Source organism: Choloepus didactylus, chromosome 10 (genome assembly GCF_015220235.1).
Source record: "Choloepus didactylus isolate mChoDid1 chromosome 10, mChoDid1.pri, whole genome shotgun sequence".
Lineage (NCBI taxonomy): Eukaryota > Metazoa > Chordata > Mammalia > Pilosa > Megalonychidae > Choloepus > Choloepus didactylus.
Window position 1 is genome coordinate 9,142,304 of NC_051316.1, and position 12,117 is coordinate 9,154,420.

Here is a 12,117-nt window from a genome sequence, read left to right on the forward strand (position 1 = left end):
TGTCCTTCAACAGATGAGTGGATAAATAAAATGTGGTATATACACACGATGGAATACTACGCGGCAGTAAGAAGGAACGATCTCGTGAAACATATGACAACATGGATGAACCTTGAAGACATAATGCTGAGCGAAATAAGCCAGGCACAAAAAGAGAAATATTATATGCTACCACTAATGTGAACTTTGAAAAATGTAAAACAAATGGTTTATAATGTAGAATGTAGGGGAACTAGCAGTAGAGAGCAATTAAGGAAGGGGGAACAATAATCCAAGAAGAACAGATAAGCTATTTAACGTTCTGGGGATGCCCAGAAATGACTATGGTCTGTTAATTTCTGATGGATGTAGTAGGAACAAGTTCACTGAAATGTTGCTATATTATGTAACTTTCTTGGGGTAAAGTAGGAACATGTTGGAAGTTAAGCAGTTATCTTAGGTTAGTTGTCTTTTTCTTACTCCCTTGTTATGGTCTCTTTGAAATGTTCTTTTATTGTATGTTTGTTTTCTTTTTAACTTTTTTTTTCATACAGGTGATTTAAAAAAGAAGGGAAAGTTAAAAAAAAAAAAAAAAAGAAAAAAGACAAACAAGGAAAAAAAAAAAAAAGATGTAGTACCCCCTTGAGGAGCCTGTGGAGAATGCAGGGGTATTCGCCTACCCCACCTCCATGGTTGCTAACATGACCACAGACATAGGGGACTGGTGGTTTGATGGGTTGAGCCCTCTACCATAAGTTTTACCCTTGGGAAGACGGTTGCTGCAAAGGAGAGGCTAGGCCTCCCTGTATTTGTGCCTAAGAGTCTCCTCCTGAATGCCTCTTTGTTGCTCAGATGTGGCCCTCTCTCTCTGGCTAAGCCAACTTGAAAGGTGAAATCACTGCCCTCCCCCCTACGTGGGATCAGACACCCAGGGAAGTGAATCTCCCTGGCAACGTGGAATATGACTCCCGGGGAGGAATGTAGACCCGGCATCGTGGGATGGAGAACATCTTCTTGACCAAAAGGGGGATGTGAAAGGAAATGAAATAAGCTTCAGTGGCAGAGAGATTCCAAAACGAGCTGAGAGATCACTCTGGTGGGCACTCTTACGCACACTTTAGACAACCTTTTTTAGGTTCTAAAGAATTGGGGTAGCTGGTGGTGGATACCTGAAACTATCAAACTACAACCCAGAACCCATGAATCTCGAAGACAGTTGTATAAAAATGTAGCTTATGAGGGGTGACAGTGGGATTGGGAATGCCATAAGGACCAAACTCCACTTTGTCTAGTTTATGGATGGATGTGTAGAAAAGTAGAGGAAGCAAACAAACAGACAAAGGTACCCAGTGTTCTTTTTTACTTCAATTGCTCTTTTTCACTCTAATTATTATTCTTGTTATTTTTGTGTGTGTGCTAATGAAGGGGTCAGGGATTGATTTAGGTGATGAATGTACAACTATGTAATGGTACTGTAAACAATCAAAAGTACAATTTGTTTTGTATGACTGCGTGGTATGTAAATATATCTCAATAAAATGATGATTAAAAAAAAAAAGAGCAGCTGTATTAGATTCCAAGTTTCAGGCTAATACATGTGAAACAAAAAAAAAAATCAAATCAATGTGTTGAGGGAAGATATTGCAAAACAGATGAAAAATATAAAGACATTGGGCAAACAAAAGAAAGAAGTCAAATGTTTGAAACCACAATTGGCAGAACTTATGGGAATGAAAGGCACAATAGAAGAGATGAAAAACACAATGGGGACATACAAAAGCAGATTTGAAGAGGCAGAAGAAAGGGTTCATGAACTAGAGAACAGGGCATCTGAAATCCTACACACAAAAGGACAGATAGGGAAAAGAATGGAAAAATATGAGCAGGGTTTCAGGGAACTGAATGACAACATGAATTACATGGGTGTTGCAGAAGAGGAAGCAATGGGAAAAGGGGCAGAAAGAGTAATGGAGGAAATAATCACTGAAAATTTCCCATTAGGAGAGACATGAAATTACAGATCCAAGAAGAGCAGCATACCTCAAACAGAATAGATCCAAGTAGACTGACTTCCAAACACTTAATAATCAGACTATCAAATGTCAAAGACAAAGAGATAATTCTGAAAGCAGCAAGAGAATAGTGATCCATCACATACAAAGGAAGCTTTATAAGACAATATGCAGATTTCTTTATAGAAACCATGGAAGCAAGAAAGCAATGGTATGATATATTTAAGTTACTGAAAGAGTAAAACTGCCTACCAAGAATTCTATATCTGGAAAAACTGTCCTTCATAAATGAGGGAGACCTGCAGTGCTGCCTAGGTCAGGGCATGCCCCATAAAGGGAACCCCTTAGCTGCTGTCCCAGTGGGGTTTTATTTTCCCTGCCTCATGGAGGCTAAGCCTCCATCGCTGGACCCAGAAGAGAAAAGAGCATAACTTGCAGAAGCTGCAGAGAGAAGAAAAGGGGAGGCTGAATTTCAGGACATTTTGGATGTTCAATCTGTGGAAGAAAAGAGAAAGCAAAAGGAAAAATTAGGAAAACAAATCTCTACATCTGGAACCCCACTAGAAGGTGGGCTTAGGTGGACAGTTTCATTAAGCATAACATGAGTGGAAGAGTCTACTGCCAATAACTTTAATATCTGCAATCAAGTGGACCTTCTCAATTTAATTTCTTCTCTATGAATTAAAAAAGACTCAGACTGTAATTTTTGTGTCGTTAAATACAGTACTAATTCTATATAGAAAATATTGCAAATGCTTTTGATTTTCAAACTTAGAAAATGGCCAGACCATTCATTAAATACTTATTTTTCTACACTTGCTGCAGACAGTGAGTATGTGACATTTTCTTTACCAGTTAAAGCATGGACCTAAATAGTGAACATATATATATAAACACACATATACACACAAACACACACACACACACACACATCTGGATGTAAAAACTCTGAATACATTTGTAATATTAAAATTTGCAATTATATTTTCTCTCCTTTATAAAAGTATCTGAATATTTTTAGTGTGCTGCTTAGCCATATATCTATCTTTATTTCATTATATTTAAAGACTTTTGCTTAAAGTTATAGATTTAGTGCCTTTAAACTGATTACCTGTGAAAACCTTGAAAAACTTTTAAAGGGCTTATGTGAAGGAACACTGTAAATTTTTATAACTAACAAATTATTGGATATTTGTAGACAAATATTGAATTTTCTCCTAATCTTTATTGCATAACTTATAAAATTAATATTTTGTTTTACATTATACTGAAGTTTTTTTTTAATATTTTACTCAACTTAAAATGACACAATGCTTGTCCCATCAGAGGGCAGTGATGTACTTTTGTATAATATTAGATTCCACTCTGTAAAGATCTTTGCAGTAATTGGATGAGTTAAACTGAAAATCTCGGTAGGTTATATTGAGTGTTAATATATTTGTCAAAATTATATAGGCATTTGGCATTTTTGTATTTATTAAAGAATGATTATATGATTTTCACAAATGTGAAATTGGCCAAGGAAAGTATTAGTATATGAGAAATATATAGGTGCTGTATTTAAAAAGATTTACTTCAAGCATAAATACTATGAAGTAATTCTATGTGATGCAGTCATAACTTAGATATTCATTTATTAGAAACACAAATTTTATTGTACTTTTGTGATTTTCTATAATATATAATAAGCCAAAATATAAGAATTATTGCTCCTTTTGATCAGCTATTATAATTGCCTGCTCTTTTGAATGATAAGACCACATTCTGAACCCTAACTTAGAATTTGTAGATTGTAAGTGCTAATACAGACTGTAAATTAAATAGACCAGTTAACTTGATTTAGGGAAAGGAAACTGATCCACTTTTTCACCCATCCCTCCCACAAGACTTTATTAAACTGAAGTATATTATATACACTAATTTTAGAGTTTGAACTATGAGAGATACAGATCTCTTTATTCCTCATGGAAAAAACTACTATTTAAATCATGGTGGGAAATATTCTATGAATACCTAGACAAGACATAATTAGGCTCAATTTTCTTCATGTTAGAATATTAGTGGTGTTTTTGTTAATAAAAGATAGTGAAATCATAGAATTGTTTTTAGAAATATACATTTTTGTCTTTATGAAGATGATTAATTTTTCCAAGGCAGAAAAGTGGTCTTTAATGGGTGAATGCATTTATAACTAGAGCATTCCATTTTGAAATATGTGCAAAACTTTCCTACTATTTTAATATAGTGAGAACAATTTTACCTTTACATCTTCAAGAATAAGAACTTAGGTTAGTGGTCAGGGAGACCTCAGGGATGCTTTCATCTCTTTGAGATAAATGATAATAGCACTTAGGGCTGTTTGGTGTGTCCATACAATCTTTGAATTTGCAGTTAAGCAGATTCCTTTTGTGATACTCTAAAGGAGAAATTACATTAGTTCCCAATTTTTTTAGAGAAAAATAATATATCCAAATACTGTGCTTATCTACTGTTGAACCAGAAGTATGTTGGTATATCACTTTCTGGGAACAATAGGCTATGATTGCACCAGCAAAACATGACCTGCTTTTGTGAGTGTAATCAGCTTTCCCCAAAATCACATGGGTTACATGGACTAGGGTGGATGCCCAAATATTAGGAATACTGTTAGGAAAGGGAAGGGAAAAGGGATACCTTATAGGAAAACAGAAATGATTACTAAATTCATACATATACATACATACACACACACACACACACACACATATATATATACACACACATGCATACACACACACATATCCATATGTAATACGTACAGCCATCTCCCTCATAAAATTATGAATAAAATTCCTCATGAAAACTCTTAAGTGGTTATCAATTTGTCATAATTTAAAGAGGAATCAGTTATGTTTCTGTGTCCACCCAAGCCCCCAAACCAAATTACTAAAATATAAAAAAACAGTAAAATGTATGTATATGAGAAACATTTTAAAATGTGGATGATTTAAATCATTGCTTTCTAATTCTAATCATTCAACTATGAATATGCTTAGTAACAAAAAGTTGTGCATTACTACACAGCCCTTTTGTTGATATGCTGCCTGTTTTAAAACATTGTTTGATACTGCTCTTCTCACTGATTTCATTTGGAATGTAACTCAATACTTTTTCCACATGTGGTTTTGTTAAAAAGTCTGCATTGCCTTTAGGAATATAAATATACATTTTTCTATATAAAAAATGAGGGAGAGTTTCAAATATTTTCAGACAAGCACTGGGAGAGTTTGCAAAAAGATACCTGCTCTACAAGAAATACTAAAGGGAGCACTACAAGTAGACAGGAAAATAAAGGAGAGGGAGGTTTGGAAAAGAGTGTAGAAATGAAGACTGTCAGGAAAGGTAGGAAAAGAGAGGAAAACATGAAATTAAATAAGATATGACATATAAAATCCAAAAGACAAAATGGTATACTGTAGACATTACATTGAGCAAAATTAACCAGAAACAAAAGGATGGATACTGTATGGTCTCACTAATATGGACTAACATTGATGAGAGAAATTTAAGAGTTGAGAACACAAGTTATCAGAAGAAAGAAAGAGGTTAGAGATCAGGCATTTGATGCTGGTGGAGTACAGAATGTTCAACAGGATTGATTTATAGATCCAGAAATGGAAGGGATAGCATAAGAGTGTGTGATGGTAAGACAATATTTTAAATACTCTGAACAAAGATGAGTGTGAATATGGTTGAAATTGGAAGGCCAAGGGCATGTGTGGCCCCAGAAGGAAAGGTAGAAGATAAAAGCTGGGGTTGTATAACTTAGTTAAACCTAGAGTAGTCAATGATGGTGATTAAATGTAAAAAATAAGAATGTTTTAAATGAGGGAGAACAAATGAGTATCAACATTATAAGATGTTGAAAATTGGATAGTGTAGGGGGAAAATGCAATCAATGGAAACTAGAGTCTATATAACTATAGTTAATAGCAACATTGTAAGAAGCTTCCATTAATTGTAACAAAGGCAATATACCAAGCTAAACATGTATAAGAGGGGGATATAAGGGAGTGATATGGGATTCTTGGGAGTGGTGATATTGTCTGACTTTTTCATTGTATTTTATTTATTTTTCTTCTGTCCATTGTATTTTTTCTTCATTTTTTCTCCTTTTTATCTTTCTTTGGAGAAGAGATTGAAATGTCCTTTTATAGATTGTGGTGGTGAATGCATAATTATGTTATTGTACTGGGAATCACTGATTGTTCACTTAGAATGGATTGTACAGCATGTGAATAAAACTGTTAAAATGTAAAGAGGGACACAAGTGCTGCAGGAAATGTGGAGCAAGGGATGTACATTTTCCTTGTTGGTAGTGTAGAATGGCACAGCTCAGCTGGAGGTCAGTGTAGTGATTCCAAGGGAAGCTGAACTATGGGGTTGCCATACTGTCCTGCAGCCCTGTTATTAAATATATACTTGGAAGAACTGAGGGCAGCGACATGAATGGATATTGCACACTGGTGTTCATGGCAGACACATCCATGATTCACAATGGATGGTGGTGGCCTAAGGGTACCTCAATTTATAAACAGAATGGTGAACTGTGGTGTTTAAATGCAATGGAATACCAAGCAGGGGTAAGAAGAAATGAAGTTGTGAGTTATACAGCTAGGTCAGTGGAACCTGAGGACAGTGAGTTGAATGAAAAAAGCCAGAACTAAAAGACAAACATTATAATGCCTCACTAACATGGACTAACTATAATGTGCAAACACTAAGAACTGAATCTGAGAGCATGGGGAAGGCTTATGGTAAAGTTTCCTAGATTGTAAGCTCTTACAGAAGTCACATCTATTCATGAGTTGTACTGGTTATCTCTGAATTCTGAGATGCTTAGCTGTTTGTGTATAACCTGTTCAGGCTGTCACTTAGGGTATCTGTGTAACACCTGAGACTCAGAACCAGAATGCAGCAGCTATGAACATCAGCATTTCCCCATAGAGAAAATGTTAAAATGCTGAAAAAGAGATCAATCTTCAATTAGAGATGTGAAGAAAATTGACTAGATTAGAACTAAGGTAAACCAGACTAAAGGGAAAAGGATGATATTGATGGTGTTTTAAAACCTCAAGTTCTGTGTGAGACCAAAGGAAGAGATGTTTATTTGTTGTAATATCTATACTTTCTGTAGCACACTATATCATTTAACTTGTATGGTCAGTTAATTCAAACACCATAATTACATGGAACCTTAAACAGGGGGTGAGATCTTGTTGGTTTGCACAAGTTAGCATGAAACCCTGATACATCCCAGAGTAATTTGCGCAGAGAATATAAAGTATTTGCAAAGCCCACTTGAGGGCTGGGGGAGAAATGTGGAAACATTAAACTTCTACACCTGGGGAATTTCTTATATTCTTGCAAGCACTGGGGACTACAATTGTAGTAGGCCAATTCCTCGATCTTGGGACTTGACCTAATGAAGTTTGTTATTACAAAGGAGAGGCTAATCCTACTTATAATGGTGCCTAAGTTTTACCCCCAGAGAACCTCTTTTGTTGCTCAGATGTGGCTTGTGTCTCTCTAAGCCCACCTGGCAGGTAAAACTCACTGCCTTCTCCCATATGTGGGACATGACTTCCAGGGGTGTAAGTCTTCCTGGCAACATGGGACATGACTCCTGGGGATCAGCCTGGACCTCTCATTGTGGGATTGAGAAAGCCTTCCTGACCAAAAGGGAAAGAGAAATTAAACAAAATAAGGTTTCAGTGGCTGAGAGGTCTGAAATGGAGTAGAAGTCATACTGGAGGTTATTTTTATGCATTATGTAGACACCCCTTATTAGTCTTTAGTGTACTAAATAGCTAGAATACCTAAAAATGTTGAACTGCATTCCAGTATCCTTGATTTTTGGAGATGATTATATAACTATATAGCTTATATGGTGTGCCTGTGTGATTGTAAAAATCTTGTGGCTCACACTCTCTTTATCCAGTGTACGGACAGATGAGTATGTTAGAAACAGAGTTGTACCTGGAAGAAAACAAAGGCTTACCCAATTGTGGAGGAGAAAAGAAATTTATTTTTATTCTTGTAAAAGCAGGCACATGACCAAAAGAAAATGAAATGGTCAGCACCCCAAACAAAGGAAAGCAGCACAATATATTTCCTAAGCCTAACATGCAAGTCCCTCCACTGTTTCCCCATTGTCTGGGTACTTCAGAGGTTACAGTTTATCCAAGTGAGCCAACTAACCTGTCTTTGATTACACCTCATATTTCTTCACATTTTAGTGACCTTTGTTGTTACTGGCATTAACTCTAGGCTTATGTCAGAGGCTTTTTCTTTCCCTCTAATCGCAGAGTCAGTTTGTGCTAGTTGTGTTTAGCTTTTATTTCCCCTATTCCACATCATGTTTATGTGAAAGCTCATCTTTTTTTTTTCTTTTTTTACAGATTTTTCCCTTCTTTCTCTTAAAGGTCTTTTAGTTTTTCAAAATTGTTAAGAGCTTTTTCACATTTTTTTAATCATAGGGGTCCTTTTCTTTGAGGGGGTATAGGTTGTTCTGCTTATACTTCATGGGCATTTGATGGTTACAGTGGTTTCAATGAGTTTTTGAGCTAACCCTTGGGCACAGGGGCAGCATTTAACTGCTGTGAGTACCCCAGCTGAAATGATAAGGGAAGTTAAGATGGATAGTATGACTCCTTTTTATTTATTTTTGAACCAGTTTTCTAACTATCCTGTGAGTGGGTTGTTAATGCCAGAATTTCCAGCTAATTTCTCAGACAAGGCTATTAAGCCCTGTAAAGCCTTGGTGATGGTTCTATCTGGTGCCATATTATTGGGGATGAACATGCAACAATTACCCCCAATCACAACACAGACACCTCCTTTTTCAGCCAGCATATTTAGGGCCATTCTATTTTCCCATGCCATCATGCTAGTAGCATCTAGCTATCCTGCTATTCCCTTAACTGCATCTCTGGTGTAATTGATAAATCTTTGCTGATTATAATATATATACATATAAAATTAAATCCACATTTTTGTTAATAGTGACCCACCAGAATAAAAATGATTTAAACCCTGCAGTTACTTGATTTTTGGCCTTCAATTCATTTGGGATTCCCTGGGGAAATTCTATGTTATTTAGGTAAATTCATTTATCAAAGGAGCCAGGTGAATTTCTTTTTTTTTTTTTTTTTTTTTTTTTTTTCTCTCCTGCTGGGTTTGTATTGTCTATTTCTTTTTAAACGCCAGGGTGAATGGGATAACCAATTGAACCAGAGCACAGGTCCCTCCCCACTTTTCAGGTAAGGTTGGCCAGAGGATGCCCTTTCCACAGTACCACCAGGGGTCTGTATGGGGTATGGTTAAACTGGAGAAATTGCCAGCATCATCCTTGCTTATGTTTCACCCTCATGTACACAAGGCCATGGTTTTAAGATCCTGGAGCCCTTCTTCCCATCTAGAGAGAGAGGCAGTGTGGTTTCCTAGACCAAGGTGAGAAGCTGGTACAGCCTTGACATTTTCCTTCCAGAGTGGAGGGAAGAGAGAGGACAAATGTGTTACAATTTTCACCAGAAGTAGCATTTTGAAAAAGGAGTACTATACACTTAAACTCCTTTTCATGCTTTTTCATACCTAACAGAAAGGGCATGATTTGGGCAGTTGGTTGACCTGTTGCACAAGTGTAACAATTGCTTTCATTTAGACTCTGGACTATATATTTGCCCCATTCTACCCAGGTTATTTGTATCACTATAAATTTTCACTATTTCTATGGTCTGCTTTAAGCCTTTTGCCTTGAGAATTCTAATGACTTTGGGATCATTCTGAACTGGGGAGCTGGTCTCCAGCCAAGTTTTCCTTGGTGTTGCTGACAAACTTACTGGAGAAGATGTTTTGGGGCGTGCCTTTGTTGGGGAGGGGAGGACCTGTATATGGAACATTCCCAGAGGGTCCTCATCAGTGACATCTGCTCCCATTATATATACTTTGTTAATTAGTCTGTCTGCTTTTTGACAGTTACTACTACTGGGTTGCACTGAAAGTTTATTCAGTCTGGTGGGGCACTACTTTTGTAAAAAGTTATTTTATTATTATTATTATTAGAAAGCTTCACTTTCCCCATGCCTCTGCAGTCCACCCTTTGTACTGAGTGGTTTACCTTATATATATTTTTTTATCTGGGGCAAAAGAAAATGACTCTCTATATATTTTTAATTTCTACCCCTGGACAAAGGTACTTATTTTTCCCCACTTAGCTTCTGCTGATGTTTTAAATTCCCACATGGTATTACCTGGCAAGCATGAAACTGCATGGTTCGGGACTCTAGCTGTGTTTAGCTTCTATTTCCCCTATTCCACATCATCTTTATATGAAAACTAAACTTAACCCTTTTCTTACAAGTAGAAAAGATGGGGATAAAAATAAATGAATAATAGAGGGGGAAAAGAAGTATGAGATGTTTTGGATATTCTTTTTACTTTTATTTTTACTGTTATTTTTGGAGTAATGAAAATGTTCAAAATTTGTGGTGATGAATGCACAAATATGAGATGATACTGTGATCAAATGATTGTACACTTTGAATGATTGTATGGTATGTGAATATATCAATAAAATTGCATTTGAAAAAATATAAAAAATTAAAAAGTAAGCCAGGTAATATCACTGGCTTCCTGGTCCTCCACTGGCTCCCCACTGCACCTGACTCATGGTCCCTGATGTCCCCAGTGCTCACCTCTCCAACCTCATTTGCTGCCCTGTCCTCTCATCTACCACCAACAACCCTGGTCCCTTGCTTTTATGAACATGTCAAGCATGACCCTGCTTGGGGAGCTTTTCACTGATATTCCTTCTGTCTAGAATTTTCTTCTTCCAGATATTCACATGGCTTGCTCTTCACTACCTTCAAGTCATTGCTTAGAGGTCACCTTAATGAGATACTTTCCTTTACCATTCTGTATAAAATAGCTCCAGTCAATCTTTTTCCCTTACCATGCTTTAATTTTCTCCATAGGACTTATGACCCGATAACATCTTATATGTGTTTACTGTTTGTCTTCCAACCTTAAACTGTAAGCTCTCCAATAATGTAAAATGTTCAGAATATATAACAAGGTTGAACTTAAAATGTTTGGAAATAATTATGGTGTGAGTGTAGCTCATTATTGGGAATATAAAGAATAGTGCCATACTTTAGTTGAATTTGGTTGAAAGGGATTGTCTAGAGTCATGTATGTCACTGATTAAAACTACAAATTTAAATAAGTCCTTTCATGAACCAGTTTAAATGTACAACACTAGAACAAACAATTAATAGAGTGGTATGTGGGGGGAAATACCTATTGTAAGCTATGGACTACAGTTAACAGTAATGCCTTGAAATTCTTTCCAACAGTAATTGAAATACCACACCAACACTGGTGGTCAACATTAGGGGGAGTTAAGGGACATGGGGTGTTTTAGGTTTTCTTTATTGTGTGTCTTCTGACACTTTTCTTTTTGGAGCAATGTAAATGTTCTAAAAATGAATGTAATGATAATTGCACAATTAAGTGATGATACTGTGAGGTATTGATTGTATACTTGGATGGAATATATGATAAATGAATATAACTCAATAAAATGTGCAAAAAATGTAAAAAATGGCAATAAAGAACTCTTGCATAGTTTAATAGGGAGAATTCCCATCTAAAAGTCCCAAAATAATAACACACATCAAAGCCATGAAAGATGAGGAAAGATGGAGGAAATTTAAAGGCTGGGGTAGACTCTGAAATAACAGCATGTGCACAATGAAACCTAGATCAGAAAAAGTCACTCAAGAAAAAATTGCTGAATTTCCAATAAGGGTTATGATTTAGTTAATACTGTACAAATGCTAATTTCTGGTCCCTGATAATGACCATGAGTAGGTGAGGGGTTCACTTGAGGGCAAAGGAGTTTCAAAATTTACAATCTTTTAGTTATTGTGGTACCTTGGCAAGGTGTTTGAACAGGACACAATCCTTTATGTATCTTTACACTTATCTGTAAATCTAAAGTGCGTTCATAAGAAGGTTTTCCCTTTGTGTTTCTTGTTTTCACATTTTGGAAGGTTTTCCCTTTGCTCTTCTTGTTTTTGCATTT

The 12,117-nt window shown here is 36.1% G+C and overlaps 1 pseudogene; it reads left to right on the plus strand.

Moving 5' to 3' along the window:
• Window positions 1-2,314: 2,314 nt before the first annotated feature.
• On the plus strand, window positions 2,315-2,596 carry LOC119505211 (annotated as a pseudogene).
• Window positions 2,597-12,117: the final 9,521 nt, after the last annotated feature.